Consider the following 18,616-nt stretch of genomic DNA (forward strand, 5'->3'; position numbering starts at 1 on the left):
TCAGTACGGTAGTCCCGGGCCAAAACTCGTTGACCGATCTGGAAAGATCTAGTGACCCTGTCGTTCGTGCCCTGGAATTGCCGGTTCTCTACGTCTCTTCTGACGTTTGGTTTTAGTAAATCCAGCCGGCATCTTAGGCGTCTATTACAGAACATCATTGCGGGAGTTTGATTTGTGACCGCATGTGTCGCATTTCGGTATGCCAACAAAAAGCTATCCACCTTATGTTGCAGACTTATATTTTCATTACTCATGGCCTTTACGGCCTTCTTGAAGGTCTGGACAAACCTTTCAGCCAATCCATTTGAGGCGGGATGGTATGGGGCTGACGTGTAATGTTTAACCCCATTGCTCTTTAAGAATTTCTTGAATTCTTCGGACACAAATTGTGGTCCATTATCAGAACAGATCTGTTCCGGCAGGCCATTCCGAGCAAACATAGTCCTTAACACTGCGATGGTTTTTTCCGTGGTGGTGGTGGTCATCTTAATTACTTCCGGCCACTTGGAGTGGGCATCCACCGCTATTAGAAACATCGAGTCCATAAATGGACCAGCAAAGTCGATGTGTACTCTTTGCCAAGGCGATGAGGGCCACTCCCATGGATGCAGAGGAGCCTGGGGTGGCGCGTTCTGAACCCTCTGACATCCTAGGCAGTTCTTCGTGATCTCCTCTATGTCTCTATCAATGCCTGGCCACCACACAAACGCTCTTGCTAGATTTTTCATCTTTACTCCCCCCAGATGTCCTTCGTGCAGCTCCTTTGGCACCTTCTTTTGGAGTTTGGGTGGAATCACCACTCTAGATCCACACATCAGGGTTCCTCGACACACTGACAGTTGTTCTTTCCTCTGTGCAAATGCTTGCAGTGTTGGTTCGCTCTGTGCTGGCCATCCCTCCACCGTTACATCATAGACTCGTGAAAGAGTCGGGTCATTCCTTGTCTCATTCTCAATCATTGAGTTTGTTATCGGTAGACACTCCACTATGGATGAGTGGAACAACTCTACTGGGTCCACTATACTCGCTTCTTCTACCATCGGCAATGGCAAGCGTGACAACCCATCAGCATTTCCATGCTGTTTAGACCTTTTGTACTCAATTTCGTATTGGTGTGCCCCAAGTAACACGGACCACCTTTGTAACCTTTGTGCTGTCATGGTGGAAACGGCCTTATTTGGGTTGAATATGGACACCAACGGCTGGTGGTCTGTCAGCAATGTGAACTTTTTACATTGTAGCTAATGGTTGAATTTCTTCACGCCCCACACAAGACTGAGGGCCTCCCTATCTATTTGGGCGTAATTTCGCTCCGCGGGTGTCAATGATCGGGACGCGAAAGCCACTGGCCTTTCCGAGCCATTTGGTAGCCTATGCGAGAGTACTGCCCCAATTCCGTACGGGGAAGCATCGCAAGCTAGACGAAGGGGTAATGCTGGGTTGAAATGAGCCAACACTTCTTCAGAGGTAATCAACTCCTTGCTTCTGCGAAAAGCCTTTTTGCATTCCTCACTCCACTTCCATGGTGTTTCTTTCCGCAACAGGTCATTCAGCGGATGCAGTACCATGGATAAATTTGGCAGAAACTTGTGATAGTAATTAATCAACCCCAAGAATGATCTTAACTGTGATACGTTTCCTGGGGCGGGGGCCTTCACAACCGCTTCTATCTTTTCGGGTGACTTATGCAGTCCCTCTCGGTCAATGACATGACCGCAGTATGAGATCCGTTTTTGGAAGAACTCACACTTCTTGCGATTAACCCGAAGGCCATACTCCTTCAACCTGGTGAGTACCAGTTTCAAATTCGTGAGGTGTTCTTCCTCATCTTTTCCCGTGATTAAAATGTCATCTAAGTAGCACTGCGTGCTTGGAATTCCTTGTAACACCTGTTCCATGGCCCTCTGCCAAATTGCTGGCGCCGAAGCTACCCCAAAGACCAGTCTATTGTAGCAATACAAGCCTCTGTGAGTGTTGATGGTGAGGTACTGGCGTGACTCTTCCTCGACCTCCATCTGTAGATATGCTTGAGCCAGATCTATTTTCGTGAAATGTTTCCCTCCAGCCAACGAAGCAAAGATATCTTCAATCCGCGGAAGCGGGTATTGTACCGTGTGAAGCACCGGATTCACAGTAATCTTGAAATCTCCGCAGATACGGACCTTCCCCGGTCCCCCAGGCTTATTACTCGGTGAGGACTTCATGACGGGAACAATGGGCGTGGCCCACTCACTCCAGTCCACTTTTGACAGAACCCCTGATCGTTCAAGTTCTTCCAGTTCTGCCTCCACAGCTGGTCGTATTGCGTAAGGAACTGATCTGGCCTTAAAAAACTTTGGGCTTGCATTTTCTGCAATCTTAACCTTTGCTTTAATACCTCGCAGCGTTCCCAGTCCTTGCTGGAATACCTCCTTAGCTTCGTCCAATATTCTGGACAACCGTTCAGGTTTGACATCCTCTTTTTCGGAATCCACCGTCATGGTGTTTAGGGACTGCCAGTCCAATTTTATTTTTCGGATCCACTCCCGTCCCAGAAGTGGTGGTCCTCCCTCAGGCAATACATACAGGTCCAACCGGTGATGATCTTTATCCTTGTATCTCACCTTGACTTCTATCATTCCGATGGGGAATACTTTGTGCCCCGTGTATGTCTGTAGTACTAGTTCCGTATCCCGTAGTGGAATATGCTTGAAAAATTTCTTATAGTCATGCTTATTCATGACCGTCAACGCCGATCCGGTGTCCACTTCCATTTTTACTTGGACCTTTGCAATCTGTAGCGTTATCCAGATAGTTTGTCGGTCAGCTTCATTGCTCACGTTGTGAATTCTCAGACTGTCCAGTCCTTTGCATTTGGAGTGTGAGACCGACTTCTGTTCCCTCAGACTCTTCTTAGTCACCTCTTGTACCTTTCCGTACCATTTTTGTGGTGACTTCTTATTGTTGTACGTTGCTCCTGACTGGCATACCTTAGCTATGTGCCCGATCTTGCCACATTTCCTGCATTCTTGGTTTTTACCCCAGCATTGATTCTGGTCGTGTGTTGTCTTCCCACAACGGTAGCATTTTGTTGTGCTCGAAGTAATTTGGTCCACCCCTAGTGCCGCCGCCTTTAGCTGCATTTCCGCTGTTCCTTTCGCTGCGGCTTCATGCGATGCAGCTATGAGGACAGCCCTGTCCAGTGTGAGGTCATTTTCTTCCAGTAGTCGCTTCTGCGTTCCTTCTTTGGACAAGCCGCATACGAACTTGTCACGCAGTGCCTCTGTCAGGTTCCCTCCAAACTGGCAGTATTTCGCTATCCTACGCAGTTCGACCAAGTATTCCGCATTGCTTTCGTCTTTCCTCTGCGTTCTTGCGTAGAATTTGAATCGTTCAGCCAGCATCAACGGTGTGGGGTTCAAGTGATCCTTCAGCGCTGCTACAATATCATCGAAAGTCTGATCTGCCAGTTTAGCTGGTGAGAGAAGATTCTTCAACACCCCGAATGTTTTCGCACCCATCATGTTAAGTAAGGTTAAAGCTTTTTCCTCCTTAGCTATTTTGTTAGCCTTACAATGTATCTCAATACGTTCTACGTACGTGGCCCAGTTTTCTATCTCCGTATTGAACTCGTTGATGTCCGCCCGCTTAGGCATCTTTCTTTCCTTGGGTACAACACAAGTATTTCTTCAAGTATTCTTATTTATTTGTTTATTTCTAAGATGGCGGTTTTCCCGTGAAAATGGCGGTTTCCCGCTCTTTCCTTCTCGCCCCGCCCACTTCAATCGTCTTCCCCGCCTAATGGCGGCTTCCCGCGTTTCTTCCCTGGTGGAAGGGGTACGCTTTCCCCACAGCGGACAGGTTCAGCCGCTGGGCTGCCTTCCGCACAGCTCCCCTTACTCGGCTCTGTCTTTTCCTCCCGCCCGCACGGCTCTACCGGCGCTGGGTACACCCCGTTAACGGAGGACAGTTCAGCCGCTGGACTGGCTCTCGCGCAGTCTCTCACCCCGTTTTCGGCTGTGTCTCTCTCCCACTCCCGCACGTTCGGTTTTGCCGGCTCTGAGTACCCTGTTGGTGGAGAACAGCTCAGCCGCTGGACTGGCTCCTCACAGTCTCTCGCTCCGCACCCGGCTCTCACCCGCACGGTTCCCGTTCGCCTCCCCAGCCCTCTCGCAGACCGGCTTTTCCCTCCCCGGCTGCGGCTGGGTTTCTCTTCCCGCGCCTACTCGCAGGCTCAGCGCTTCGTGGCTGCGGTCGCTGCCCGGAGTTTTCCCGCCGATCGCGGTCCGGCTGTCACCCGACGCCGTTGGACCCGACTTTTGGCCGGCACAGCTCCCCCTCGAACGAGGTCGAGTGCTCTGCCCTTATCCTCCGGATACTTCTACACCTTCCCCTACTCACAGTTTCGTCGGCCGCCTTGTTTCTTGCTGGTCGGCTCACTCCGCACCGTGGCAGAAGGGTAGTCAGTGCCTGTTGCTGATACAGCTTTTGTTGTTAGTGTTCCTGCTTTCTGTTGTTGCAGCCTCGTGTTTTCTTTTGGTAGCACGACGAGGGCGGTTGTCTCTCTTCGACGCTCTTCGTTGCTTTTGGTAGTCTTGCCGCAGGGTACGATCGAACTCGTCGCCACTGTAAAGCCTGTGGGTTGTGCAGTTAATAAATACACAGACTCCAGAAGTAACAAACAAACAGGTCTTTACTATTCGAAGGTCCGGGCGAATCTGCCCCAGCAATCATGCCACAACACTTATATACTTGTGTGGTCACTATCGGTATTACAGTATACAGAAGCCAAACAAATAGTGCCACCCGAAAGTAGTCCTCTTAAAGGTGAACGGTTACATTCAATAGTTCCCTTAAAGGTAGACGGGTACATACACTACAGCCAGCATTTATTGCCCATCCCTAATTGCCCTTGAGAAGGTGGTGGTGAGCTGCTGCCCTGAGGAACTCCTGCAGCGATGTCCTGGGGCTGAGGTGATTGACCTCCAACAACCACAACGCTACGCAAGATAAGGTATCCTGGGGTTGGGGGTAATATATTAGCATTGATAGAGGAGTGGCTAACAGACAGAAAACAGCGGGTAGGGATAAACGGGTCATTTTCCGGTTGGCAGGCTGTAACTAGTGGGGTGCTTGGGCCTCAGCTATTTACAATCTATATTAATGACTTAGATGAAGGGACCGAGGACAATGTATCCAGATTTGCTGACGATACAAAGCTAGGTGGAAAAGTAAGCTGTGAGGAGGACACAAAGAGCCTGCAAAGGGATCTAGACAGATTAAGTGAGTGGGCAATAAGGCGGGAGATAGAGAATAATGTGAGGAAAGGTGAGGTTATTCACTTTGTTCGGAAGAATAGAAAAACAGAATATTTTTTAAATGGTGAGAAACTATTAAATGTTGGTGTTCAGAGAGATTTAGGTGTCCTCGTACAGGAAACACAGAGAGTTAGCATGCAGGTACAGCAAGCAATTAGGAAGGCAAATGGCATGTTGGCCTTTATTGCAAGGGTGTTGGAGCTCAAGAGTAAGGAAGTCTTACTACAATTGTACAGGGCTTTGGTGAGACCACACCTGGAGTACTGGGCACAGTTCTGGTCTCCTTATCAGAGAAAGGACATACATGCCTTATGATGCAGTGCAATGAAGATTCACTCGATTGATTCCTGGGATGAGAGGACTGTCCTATAATGAGAGATTGTGTAGAATGGGCCTATACTCCCTGGAGTTCAGAAGAATGAAACACATAAGATTCAGAGTGGGATTGACAGGGTCGATGCTGAGAGGTTGTTTCCCCTGGGTTGAGAGTCTAGAACTAAGGGTCACAGTCTCAGGATAAGGGGTCGTGCATTTAAGACTGAGATGAGGAGGAATTTCTTCACTCAGAGGGTTGTGAATCTTTGGAATTCTCCACCCCAAAGGGCTGTGGATGCTGAGTCGTGGAGTATATTCAAGGCTGCGATAGATAGATATTTGTACTCTAGGGGGAACAAGGGATATGGGGTCGGGCGGGAAAGTGGAGTTGAGGTCGAAGATCAGCCATGATCTTATTGAATGGCGGAGCAGGCTCGAAGGGCTGTATGGTCGACTCCTGCTCCTACTTCTTATGTTCTTATGGCGATGGACATTGAAGTCCACCTGATGGCATGAGAGTTCATGGGGTCAGGAGTCAGCGTTTAGGACTCCCAGGGCCACTCCCTCCTGTCTGTGCACCACTGGGCCGCCACCTCTGCTGGGTCTGTCCTGCTTGTGGGACGGGACATACACAGGGATGGTGATGGAGGAGTCTGGGACCTTGGCTGATAGGTATGATCCTGTGTGGTTGCATTCTAGCCCAAGCTACAAGTTTAAAGTTACCTGGGCCCACTGACCACCCACCTCTTTGTTTACGTCAGTCAGCCCTGGAAATTTCCACGGTAATACCTCCATAAACCCTCTTGGTCACTCGGCCCTCCCAAATCCCTACTCCAGCTTCCTCGAATTGTCAATACACTTGTCCACAAGGCCCTTACCACCCTTGAGCTTATTGCGGATGGTTGCATTGACATCACAGCCTTGACGGAAACTTGGCTCACAAGTTACAATTAATGCAGCCTCCCCGCCTGGCTGTACTTTCCACCACTTGCCCCGTCTAATCCGCCATAGTGTCAATCATTAAAAACGCATCACCCCAGATGAGACTCAAACACATAATCCCTGACTTAGGAGGTCAGTGCCTTATCCATTAGGCCACTGGGGCTGAATACTAACAGCACCCCACCTGAGGACAATTGACCGCTCTGAAATTCCCCACATTTCCCAAATCCTGGAAAGTTAAGCACTGAGGGAAGCTATTTTCACCCATCATATCTGCCGCTGCTCACGTGCCGTGCCAGAGCCATCTGCAGCAACAACTTGCATTTTATAGCGTCTGTAAAGTAGTAAAACGTCCCAAGGGGTTCACAGGAGCGATTATCAAAGAGAATTTGACACCGAGCCACATAAATAGATACTAGGACAGGTGACCCAAAGCTTATCATAGAATGGTTACAGCACAGAAGGAGGCCATTCGGCCCGTCGAGCCCGTGCCGGCTCTCTGCAATACCACTTCAGCTAGTCCCACTGTCTCTGCCCCTTCCCCGTAGCCCTGCAAATGTTTTTCCTGCAGGTACTTATCCAATTCCCCTTTGAAAGCCGTGATTGAATCTGCCTCCACCAGCCTTCCAGGCAGTGCATTCCAGATCCTAACCACTCGCTGAGTAAAAAAGTTATTCCACACGTCGCCTTTGGTTGTTCCACCAATCATCTTAAATCTGTGTCCTCTGGTTCTTGACCCTTCCACCAATAGGAACAGTTTCTCTCTATCTACTCTGTCCAGACCCCTCATGATTTTGAACACCTCTCTCAAATCTACTCTCAATCCTCTCTGCTCTAAGGAGAACAACCCCAGCTTCTCCAGTCTATCCACGTAACTAAAGTCCCTCTTCCCTGGAATCATTCTCGTAAATCTTTTCTGCACTCTCTCTAAGGCCTTCACATCCTTCCTAAAGTGCGGTGCTCATAATTGGACACAATACTCCAGTTGGGGTCGAACCAGTGTTTTATACAGGTTCTTCATAATTTCCACGATTTTCTACTCTATACCTCGATGGCAGGACATATTGAGAGAGTGGTTAACAAAGCATATGGGATCTTGGGCTTCATAAATAGAGGCTTTAGGTTTTGAGTACAAAAGTAGAGAAGTTATGCTGAACCTTTATAAAGCGCTGGTTGGGCCACAACTGGAGTATTGCATCCAGTTCTGGTCACCACAATTTAGGAAGGATGTGAAGGCCCTTGAGAGAGTGCAGAGGAGATTTACCAGAATGGTTCCGTGGATGGGGGATCTTAGCTATAAGGACAGGTTGGAGAAGCTGGATTTATTTTCATTGGAGCAAAGGAGGTTGAGGGGTGATTTGATAGAGGTGTACAAGATTATGACGGGTTTGGATAGGCTAGACGGGGAAAGGCTCTTCCCACTAGTTGATGGCACAAGGACCAGGGGACACAGATTGAAGGAATTGGGCAAGAGATACAGGGGGGATGTGAGAAAAACTTTTTTACACAGTGAATGGTGATGACCTGGAACTCGCTGCCGACGGAAGTGGTGGAAGTGGAGACACTCAATGTTTTCAAGGGGAGACTGGATAGGCACTTGAGGGAAATAAACTTGCAGGGCTATGGGAATAAAGCGGGGGAATGGGACTGACTGGATTGCTCTAAAGAGAGCCGGCACGGACTGGATGGGCTGAATGGCCTCCCTCTGTGCCGTTATGACTCGATGACTCGACAACTCTATTCATGAAGCCCAGGATCCCGTAAGCTTTTTTAACTGCTTTCTCAACCTGCCCTGCCACCTTCAATGATTTGTGTACATCCACCCCTAGTTCTGTCTGTTCATGCACCCCCTTTAGAATTGTACCCTTTAGTTTATATTTCCTCTCTTCATTCCTTCTAGCAAAATGTATCAGTTTTCTGCGTTAACTTTCATTTGTCACATGTCTGCCCATTCCACCAGCCTGTCTATGTCCTCTTGAAGTCTATCACTATCCTCCTCACTGTTCACTGCACTTCCAAGTTTTGTGTCATCTGCAAAGTTTGAAATTGTGTCCTGTACAAACTTTACTCTGGCTGTGCAGTTTGGGTTTGACTGATTACCTACCGTCGTATTCGGGCCACATGGGAAGAATGGGGTGAATCGATTCATTAGCCACACAACAATGTGCATTTTAAATCCTAATCAAAGATTTTCTGTCTGCGGTGAGAATAATTTTCCCTGTAAGTAATGATTTGGCGGTCACAAACTGACCCTTAAGTCTCATGATTTTCATTGCATTGCATACAGCCCCAGTGGCCTAATGGATAAGGCACTGGCCTCCTAAGCCAGGGATTGTGGGTTCGAGTCCCATCTGGGGTGATATGTTTTTAAGATTGGCACTATGGTATAGCCGTCAAGGCCCAGAATGTCAATGCAACCATCCAGAATAAACTCCGAGATGGTCAGGGCAGTGTTCGCAAGTTGATAAATATTCTGAAGAGATTTGGGAGGGCAGAGTAACCGAGAGGTACGCTGGAGGTGTTAATGTGGAGAAGTGTTGTGTGGCAGAAAGCAGTGGTGAAGTTGGAGGCCACCATAAGATCCAGAAATGGACGTCGGCCCAGGAGAGTGAATTTCTGGTCAGGACCCAGACAGCAGCAAAATAAACCAGTGGGACAGTCACAGACACAGCAGCGATGGGGGATGGGCTGCAAACTGGACAAAGTTACCTTCAAACTTAAGCAACTGAATCGAAGATCAGAGTCACAGCAGCTGAGTTGTCCAGTGGAGCAGTTTAGTATTGATGGCAGAGAAGGCTAGGAATTGGGAATCAAATTTGAGCAAAGTTCCAGGGCTCACTGCTGAAAACAAAGAGTGGGCAGGGTCGGGGAATGGACAGTGGGCACGGTATCTCCCTAAACATCGCTGCCTCTCTCTCCTCCTTTCAATGTTCCTTAAAACCTACCTCTTTGACCAAGGTTCAGGACTCCTGTCCTAATATCTCCTTATGTGGCTCGGTGTCAAATTTTGTTTGATAATCGCTCCTGTGAAGTACCTTGGGATATTTTACTAGGTTAAAGGTGCTGTATAAATGCAAGTTGTTGTTGTCGGTGGCTCTGGTATGGCGCGAGCAGTGACAGATATGATGGGTGAAAATAGCTCCCATCTCTGCTGAACTTTCGAAGACTCTGAAACTGAGGCAGATGTCACATTTCGGAGCGGTCAATTGCCCTCAGGCGGGTTATCTTCTGTATTCAGCCCCAGTGGCCCAATAGGTAAGGCACTGACTTCCTAAGCCAGGGATTGTGGGTTCGAGTCTTATCTGGGGTGATGTGTTTTTAATGATTGACACAACGGCAGTTTAGGCGGGGCAAGTGGTGGAAGGTGCTGCCAGGCGGGGAGGCTGCATTAAGGAGGATTGTATTATCACCTGTAGCCAAGATTCCAACAAGGCCGTAAGGTCAATGCAATCATCCACAAGAAGGAGGGAGAGAGAAGACAGGCCAGTTAGCCTGACATCAGTCATCGGGAAAATGTTGGAATCCATTATTGAGGAAGTGGTAACAATGCACTTAGAAAATCATATGATTAGGTTTTTGTGAAAGGGAAATTGTGTTTAACAAATTTATTGGAGTATTTTGAGGATGTAACTAGCAGGGTAGATAAATGGGAACCAGTGGATGTTGTATATTTGCATTTCCAAAAGGCATTCAATCAGGTGCAACGTAAAATGTTTTATTTTGATTTCTTCCTGGGATGCGGGCGTCGTTGGCAAGGCCAGCATTTATTACCCATCCCTAATTGCCCTTGAGAAGGTGGTGGTGAGCCGCTGCCCTGAGGAACTCCTGCAGCGATGTCCTGGGGCTGAGGTGATTGACCTCCAACAACCACAACACTGCACAAGATAAGGTATCCTGGGGTTGGGGTAATATATTAGCATGGATAGAGGAGTGGCTAACAGACAGAAAACTGCGGGTAGGGATAAACGGGTCATTTTCCGGTTGGCAGGCTGTAACTAGTGGGGTGCTTGGGCCTCAGCTATTTACAATCTATATTAATGACTTAGATGAAGGGACCGAGGACAATGTATCCAGATTTGCTGACGATACAAAGCTGGGTGGAAAAGTAAGCTGTGAGGAGGACACAAGGAGCCTGCAAAGGGATCTAGACAGATTAAGTGAGTGGGCAATAAGGAGGGAGATAGAGAATAATGTGAGGAAAGGTGAGGTTATTCACTTTGTTAGGAAGAATAGAAAAACAGAATATTTTTTAAATGGTGAGAAACTATTAAATGTTGGTGTTCAGAGAGATTTAGGTGTCCTCGTACAGGAAACACAGAGAGTTAGCATGCAGGTACAGCAAGCAATTAGGAAGGCAAATGGCATGTTGGCCTTTATTGCAAGGGTGTTGGAGCACAAGAGTAAGGAAGTCTTACTACAATTGTACAGGGCTTTGGTGAGACCACACCTGGAGTACTGGGCACAGTTTTAGTCTCCTTACCTAAGGAAGGATATAATTGCCTTAGAGGCGGTGCAACGAAGGTTCACTAGATTGATTCCTGGGATGAGAGGGCTGTCCTATGATGAGAGATTGTGTAGAATGGGCCTATACTCTCTGGAGTTTAGAAGAATGAGAGGTGATCTCACTGAAACATATAAGATTCTGAGTGGGATTGACAGGGTAGATGCTGAGAGGTTGTTTCCCCTGGCTGGAGAGTCTAGAACCAGGGGTCACAATCCCAGGATAAGGGGTCGACCATTTAAGACTGAGATGAGGAGGAATTTCTTTACTCAGAGGGTTGTGAATGTTTGGAATTCTCTGCCCCGAAAGATGCTGAGTCGTGGACTATATTCAAGGCTGCGATAGATACATATTTGGACTCTCGGGGGAACAAGGGATATGGGGTCGGGCGGGAAAGTGGAGTTGAGGTCGAAGATCAGCCATGATCTTATTGAATGGCGGAGCAGGCTCGAAGGGCTGTATGGCCAACTCCTGCTCCTACTTCTTATGTTCTTATGGCGATGGACATTGAAGTCCACCTGATGGTATGAGAGTTCATGGGGTCCGGAGTCAGCGTTGAGGACTCCCAGGGCCACTCCCTCCTGTCTGTGTACCACTGGGCCGCCACCTCTGCTGGGTCTGTCCTGCTTGTGGGACGGGACATACCCAGGGATGGTGATGGAGGAGTCTGGGACCTTGGCTGATAGGTACGATCCTGTGTGGTTGCATTCTAGCCCAAGCTACAAGTTTAAAGTTACCTGGGCCCACTGACCATCCACCTCTTTGTTTACATCAGTCAGCCCTGGAAATTTCCACAGAAATACCTGCAGCAAACTTCTTGGTTACTCGGCCCTCCCAAATTCCTGCTCCCACTTCCTCGAAATGTTGATCCACTTGTCCACAAGGCCTTTACCACCCTTGAGCTTATTGCGGATGATTGCATTGACACCACGGCCTTGACGGAAACTTGGCTCACAAGTTACGATTAATGCAGCCTCCCCGCCTGGCTGTACTTTCCACCACTTGCCCCGTCTAATCCGCCATAGTGTCAATCATTAAAAACACATCACCCCAGATGAGACTCAAACACACAATCCCTGGCTTCGGAGGTCAGTGCCTTATCCATTAGGCCACTGGGGCAGAATACAAACAGCACCCCACCTGAGGACAATTGACCGCTATGAAATTCCTCACATTTCCCTAATCCTGGAAAGTTAAGCATAGAGGGAAGCTATTTTCACCCATCATATCAGCCGCTGCTCACGTGCCGTGCCAGAGCCATCTACAGCAACAACTTGCATTTATATAGCGTCTGTTAAGTAGTAAAACGCCCCAAGGGGCTCACAGGAGCGATTATCAGACAGAATTTGACACCGAGCCACATAAGGAGATACTAGGACAGGTGACCAAAAGGTTATCATAGAATGGTTACAGCACTGAAGGAGGCCATTCGGCCCGTCGAGCCCGTGCCGGCTCTCTGCAATACCACTTCAGCTAGTCCCACTGTCCCTGCCCCTTCCCCGTAGCCCTGCAAATGTTTTTCCTGCAGGTACTTATCCAATTCCCCTTTGAAAGCCGTGATTGAATCTGCCTCCACCAACCTGAGTGAACAAGTTATTCCACACGTCGCCTTTGACTGTTCCGCCAATCATTTTAAATCTGTGTCCTCTGGTTCTCGACCCTTCCACCAATGGGAACAGTTTCTCTCTATCTACTCTGTCCAGACCCCTCATGATTTTGAACACCTCTATCAAATCTCCTCTCAATCTTCTCTGCTCTATGGAAAACAACCCCAGCTTCTCCAGTCTATCGACATAACTAAAGTCCCTCATCCCTGGAATCATTCTCGTAAATCTTTTCTGCACCCTCTCTAAGGCCTTCACATCCTTCCTAAAGTGCGATGCCCAGAATTGGACACAATACTCCAGTTGGGGTCGAACCAGTGTTTTATAAAGGTTCATCATAATTTCCACGATTTTCTACTCTATACCTCGGTGGCAGGACATATTGAGAGAGTGGTTAACAAAGCATACGGGATCTTGGGCTTCATAAATAGAGGTTTTAGGTTTTAAGTACAAAAGTAGAGAAGTTATGCTGAACCTTTATAAAGCGCTGGTTGGACCACAACTGGAGTATTGCATCCAGTTCTGGTCACCACAATTTAGGAAGGATGTGAAGGCCCTTGAGAGGGTGCAGAGGAGATTTACGAGAATGGTTCCGTGGATGGGGGATCTTAGCTATAAGGACAGGTTGGAGAAGCTGGATTTGTTTTCGTTAGAGCAAAGGAGGTTGAGGGGTGATTTGATAGAGGTGTACAAGATTATGACGGGTTTGGATAGGCTAGACGGGGAAAGGCTGTTCCTACTACTTGATGGTACAAGGACTAGGGGGCACACATTTAAGGAATTGGGCAAGAGATACAGGGGGTGTGTGAGAAAAACTTTTTTACACAGTGAATGGTGATGACCTGGAACTTGCTGCCGACGGAAGTGGTGGAAGTGGAGACACTCAATGTTTTCAAGGGGAGGCTGGATAGGCACTTGAGGGAAATAAACTTGCAGGGCTATGGGAATAAAGCGGGGGAATGGGACTGACTGGATTGCTCTAAAGAGAGCCGGCACGGACTGGATGGGCTGAATGGCCTCCCTCTGTGCCGTTATGACTCTATGACTCTACAACTCTATTCATGAAGCCCAGGATCCCGTAAGCTTTTTTAACTGCTTTCTCAACCTGCCCTGCCACCTTCAATGAGTTGTGTACATACACCCCTAGTTTTGTCTGTTTATGCACCCCTTTAGGATTGTACCCTTTCGTATATATTTCCTCTCTTCATTCCTTCTACCAAAATGTATCAGTTTTCTGCGTTACATTTCATTTGTCACATGTCCGCCCATTCCACCAGCCTGTCTATGTCCTCTTGAAGTCGATCACTATCCTCCTCACTGTTCACTGCACTTCCAAGTTTTGTGTCATTTGCAAAGTTTGAAATTGTGTCCTGTACAAACTTTACTCTGGCTGTGCAGTTTGGGTTTGATTGATTACCTACCATAGTATTCGGGCCACATGGGAAGAATGTGGTGAATCGATTCATTAGCCACCCAACAATGTGCATTTTAAATCCTAATCAAAGATTTTCTGTCTGCGGTGAGAATAATTTGCCCTGTAAATAATGATTTGGCGGTCACAAACTGACCCTTAAGTCTCATGATTTTCATTGCTTTATGTATAACCCCAGTGGCCTAATGGATAAGGCACTGGCCTTCTAAGTCAGGGATTGTGGGTTCGAGTCCCATCTGGGGTGATGTATTTTTAAGATTGGTACTATTGTAGTGTCCGTGTGTTGATCGAGACACTGAAGACAGGAGTTGGTTTATCGGTGTTTACTAAGCAAAGTCTGGGGGCGGGGGGTTCTAACGAACATACAGGCTTATATAGCCCGAGTGGCCATTACCAGCATTACAGCACACCTGGGGCTCTCAAAGGCACATACACTACAATTCCTCCCCTTTTAGTTAACCAGTACATCATATTTTAAGTAATTATTAATTACATGTTATAAGAAAAATAATCTACACATTGCTGCAGTTAATCAAATATAAGTCAGTCTCTCAGGAGGCTTCGTGACTCGGTCCGGATAACGCCTCGGTGGTGTAGTAGTTTCTGGTGGTGCAGTAGGTTCTTTTGGCAAGGCTGATTCGGCTTGAATGCCAGTGTCGGGTTCATCGGGTTCCAGTATCACCGGATCGGAGGTAGATATGGGTATCTCTACTTCATCGTTAGACGTATAGAGTTGTGGTGTAGGTTGTCCCTTTTCGGATGAGTCTATGATTTGGTCAGCATGGCGCCTTATTATGCTTTCTCCAATGTCCACGGTATACATCAGTGGTCCTAGTCGTGTGCAGATAGTTCCAGGCTGCCATTTCTCGGTACGGTAGTCCCGGGCTAAAACTTGTTGACCTATCTGGAAGGTTCTAGTTGGCCTTTCATTCATGCCTTGAAACTGCCGGTTCTCCACGTCCCTTCTGATGTTGGGCTTGACCAAATCCAGCCGGCATCTTAGGTTTCTATTGAAGAACATCATGGCGGGAGTTTGGTTGGTAACCATATGTGTTGCATTCCTGTATGCGAATAAGAAGTTATCCACCTTGTGTTGAAGTTTTATGTCTTCATTATCCATGGCCTTTATGGCCTTCTTGAAGGTCTGGACAAACCTTTCAGCCAATCCATTGGTGGCGGGATGGTATGGGGCGGACGTGTAGTGCTTAACCCCATTGTTTTTCAGAATTTCCTGAATTCTTCGGACACAAATTGCGGTCCATTATCAGAACAGATCTGTTCCGGCAGCCCATTCCTGGCAAATATGGTCCTTAATACTGTGATGGTTTTTTCCGTGGTGGTGGAGGACATCTTTATTACCTCCGGCCACTTGGAGTGTGCATCAACCGCGATTAAGAACATTGAGTCCATAAATGGACCAGCAAAGTCGATGTGTACCCTTTGCCAGGGAGATGAGGGCCACTCCCATGGATGTAGAGGGGCTTGTGGTGGAGCGTTTTGGGCCTTCTGGCATCCTAGGCAGCTCTTGGTCATTTCTTCGATGTCTCCATCGATACCTGGCCACCATACAAACGCCCTGGCTAGGTTCTTCATTTTCACTCCACCCAGATGCCCCTCGTGAAGCTCCTTTAGCACTTTATCCTGGAGTTTGGGTGGAATCACCACTCTGGATCCACACATCAAGGTTCCTCGGCACACTGACAGCTGTTCTCTTCTTTGCGAGAATGCTGGCAACAGTGGTTCGCCATGTGCCGGCCATCCCTTCACTGTTAAATCGTAGACCCGTGAGAGAGTCGGGTCATTTCTCGTCTCCCTTTCAATGGCAGAATTTGTTACTGGTAGACATTCCACAATGGTAGAGTGGAACATCTCCACTGGGGCTACTGTAGGTGTCTCTTCTACCGTTGGCAACGGTAGGCGCGATAAACCGTCAGCATTCCCATGCTGTTTTGATCCTTTGTATTCTATGTTGTATTGGTGTGCCCCTAGATAAAGGGACCACCTCTGTAGCCTTTGCGCTGTCATAATGGGAACACCCTTTTTAGGGTTGAATATGGAGATGAGGGGTTGATGATCAGTCAACAAGGTAAATTTTTGTCCGTGTAAGTAATGGTTGAATTTCTTCACTCCCCATATCAGGCTGAGTGCCTCCCTGTCGATTTGGGCATAGTTACGCTCAGCTGAGTTTAATGAGCATGACACAAAAGCTATCGGCCGTTCTGAGCCATCAGGGAATTTATGCGATAATACTGCTCCTATGCCGTAAGGGGATGCATCGCACGCCAGTCTGATTGGCAGTGATGGGTTGTAATGAGCCAAAACTTCTTCGGATGTGATTAAGCCTTTGCATTTATGGAAGGCACGTTTACAGTCTTCGTTCCATTTCCAAATCACTCCTGTTTGTAGCAGTTCATTAAGAGGGTGTAGAAGAGTTGATAAGTTCGGTAAAAATTTATGATAGTAATTTATTAATCCCAGGAACGACCTTAATTGTGAAACATTTTCAGGTGCTGGGGCTTTTATGACCGCTTCAATTTTTTCAGGTGACTTATGCAACCCTTCCTTATTAATTATGTGGCCACAATATGATATTTGATTTTGGAAAAATTCGCACTTGGGGTGATTTGCTCGTAGGCCCCGTTCTCTCAGCCTAGTGAGCACCTGCTCCAAATTGGCAAGGTGCTCGTTGTCGTTTTCTCCTGTTACAAGGATGTCGTCTAGGTAGCATTGAGTACCCGGAATCCCTTGGAGGACTTGCTCCATAGCTCTTTGCCAGATAGCTGGAGCGGATGCTACACCGAAAACCAGTCGATTGTACTGGTATAGACCTTTGTGTGTATTTATCGTGAGATATTTTTTAGAGGCCTCTTCAACCTCCATCTGTAGATATGCCTGTGCCAAGTCAATTTTGGTGAAACGTTTCCCTCCGGATAGTGAGGTGAAAATATCTTCCCTCCTCAGAAGAGGATACTGTACTGTGTGAAGGACCGGGTTTACAGTCACCTTGAAGTCTCCACAGATGCGAATTTTTCTCTGTTCTTCAGATTTATCATTATTCAATGCTTTCTTCATGGCTGGAATGATGGGTGTTGCCCACTTGCTCCAATCTATTTTGGATAATATGCCTGCCTTTTCCAAATTCCCCAGCTCTGCCTCGACTGCTGGACGAATTGCGTATGGCACCGGTCTTGCCTTAAAAAACTTGGGAATTGCTGCATCTTCCACTTTTATTGAGGCGGTGATGCCTTTCAAGGTTCCTAGTTTCTCTTGAAACACTTCTTTGGCGTTGGCCAAGGTGTCTTTTAATCGTTTAGGTATGATGTCATCACTGTTTTTTTCCTTACTGGTCACCGTCAGTGCCTGAATGGAGTGCCAGTCTAAACGTATCTTTCTGATCCATTCACGTCCCAACAACGGTGGACCACCATCTTGTAGAATGTATAAATACAACTTTTGTATTTCTTTGCCGTTGTATACAACAGGCACCCTTATTTTTCCTTTGGGGTATACTTTCTGCCCCGTATATGTTTTTAAGATAATGGATGCGTCTTTTAAAGGTATATGCGGAAATAGCCTCTCGTAATCCTGTCGATTTATTACGGTTAGAGCTGATCCTGTATCTAGTTCCATTTTAACTGGGGACCCTGCTATCGTGAGGGTAACCCAAATGGTTTGGTAATCATCTTTGGCAAGTACATTATGTAATTTGAGACAGCTTAGTCTCTTGTTTTCAGAGTCACTATCGCTTTTCTGGTCTTCGGAGCTGCTGTCCGTCATCATTTGTACCTTTCTGTACTTTTCTTTATTGATTTTTTTTTTTCTGTCTGTGGATTTATTTTGTCCAGATCGGCATACCTGTGCAATGTGTCCAACCTTTCCGCATTGCCTGCATGCTTTGTCCTTGAACCAGCAGTCCCTCTGGTTATGGGTGGATCTGCCGCAGCGATAACATCTTTCGAAACCCTGTGTCATTTCATGGGTGCCGAAGTCCTGTGTCTTTTGTTGTATCTCTGCAGCTCCTCTTGCTGCTGCTTCGTATGATACAGCCATACTGAAAGCCTTGTCCAGTGTTAAATCTTTTTCACAAAGCAGCCTTTTTTGTGTTCCTTCACTTAAGAGACCGCAGACGAATTTGTCTCGAAGATAATCTGCTAGTCCTGCCCCGAATTGGCAGTACTTTGATAGCTTTCTTAATTCGGTGAGGTAATCAGCGTTACTTTCATTCTTGTGTTGATTTCTCTTGGAGAATTTGAATCATTCCGCTATCAGCAGCGGTGTTGGGTTTAAGTGCTCCTGCAGGGTATCAACAATTTCTTTAAAATTCTTGTCCTTTGGTTTGGCTGGAGTGATTACATTTCGTAACAGCCCGCATGCCTTTGCGCCCATTAGGTTCAGCAGTACTGAAGCTTTTTCTTTCATCTTCTATTCCATTTGCAGTGCAATATACCTCTACTCTTTCCACATATGTGGTCCAATCCTCTATTTCGCTATCAAAAGCATCAATATTGCCAGACTTAGGCATCTT

At 47.2% G+C, this 18,616-nt stretch overlaps 2 non-coding genes across 2 annotated transcripts; both read left to right on the forward strand.

Annotated features, from left to right (window-relative positions):
* Positions 1–8,840: 8,840 nt before the first annotated feature.
* On the forward strand, positions 8,841–8,913 carry trnar-ccu (transfer RNA arginine (anticodon CCU)). Its single transcript has one exon. It is a non-coding gene; the product is annotated as a tRNA-Arg (tRNA).
* A 5,349-nt stretch (positions 8,914–14,262) lies between these two features.
* trnar-ucu (transfer RNA arginine (anticodon UCU)) lies at positions 14,263–14,335 on the forward strand. Its single transcript has one exon. It is a non-coding gene; the product is annotated as a tRNA-Arg (tRNA).
* The last annotated feature ends 4,281 nt before the right edge of the window (positions 14,336–18,616 follow it).

This window comes from Somniosus microcephalus, chromosome 28, assembly GCF_052327205.1.
Source record: "Somniosus microcephalus isolate GS21.2 chromosome 28, FLI_Smic_1.0, whole genome shotgun sequence".
Classification (NCBI taxonomy): domain Eukaryota; kingdom Metazoa; phylum Chordata; class Chondrichthyes; order Squaliformes; family Somniosidae; genus Somniosus; species Somniosus microcephalus.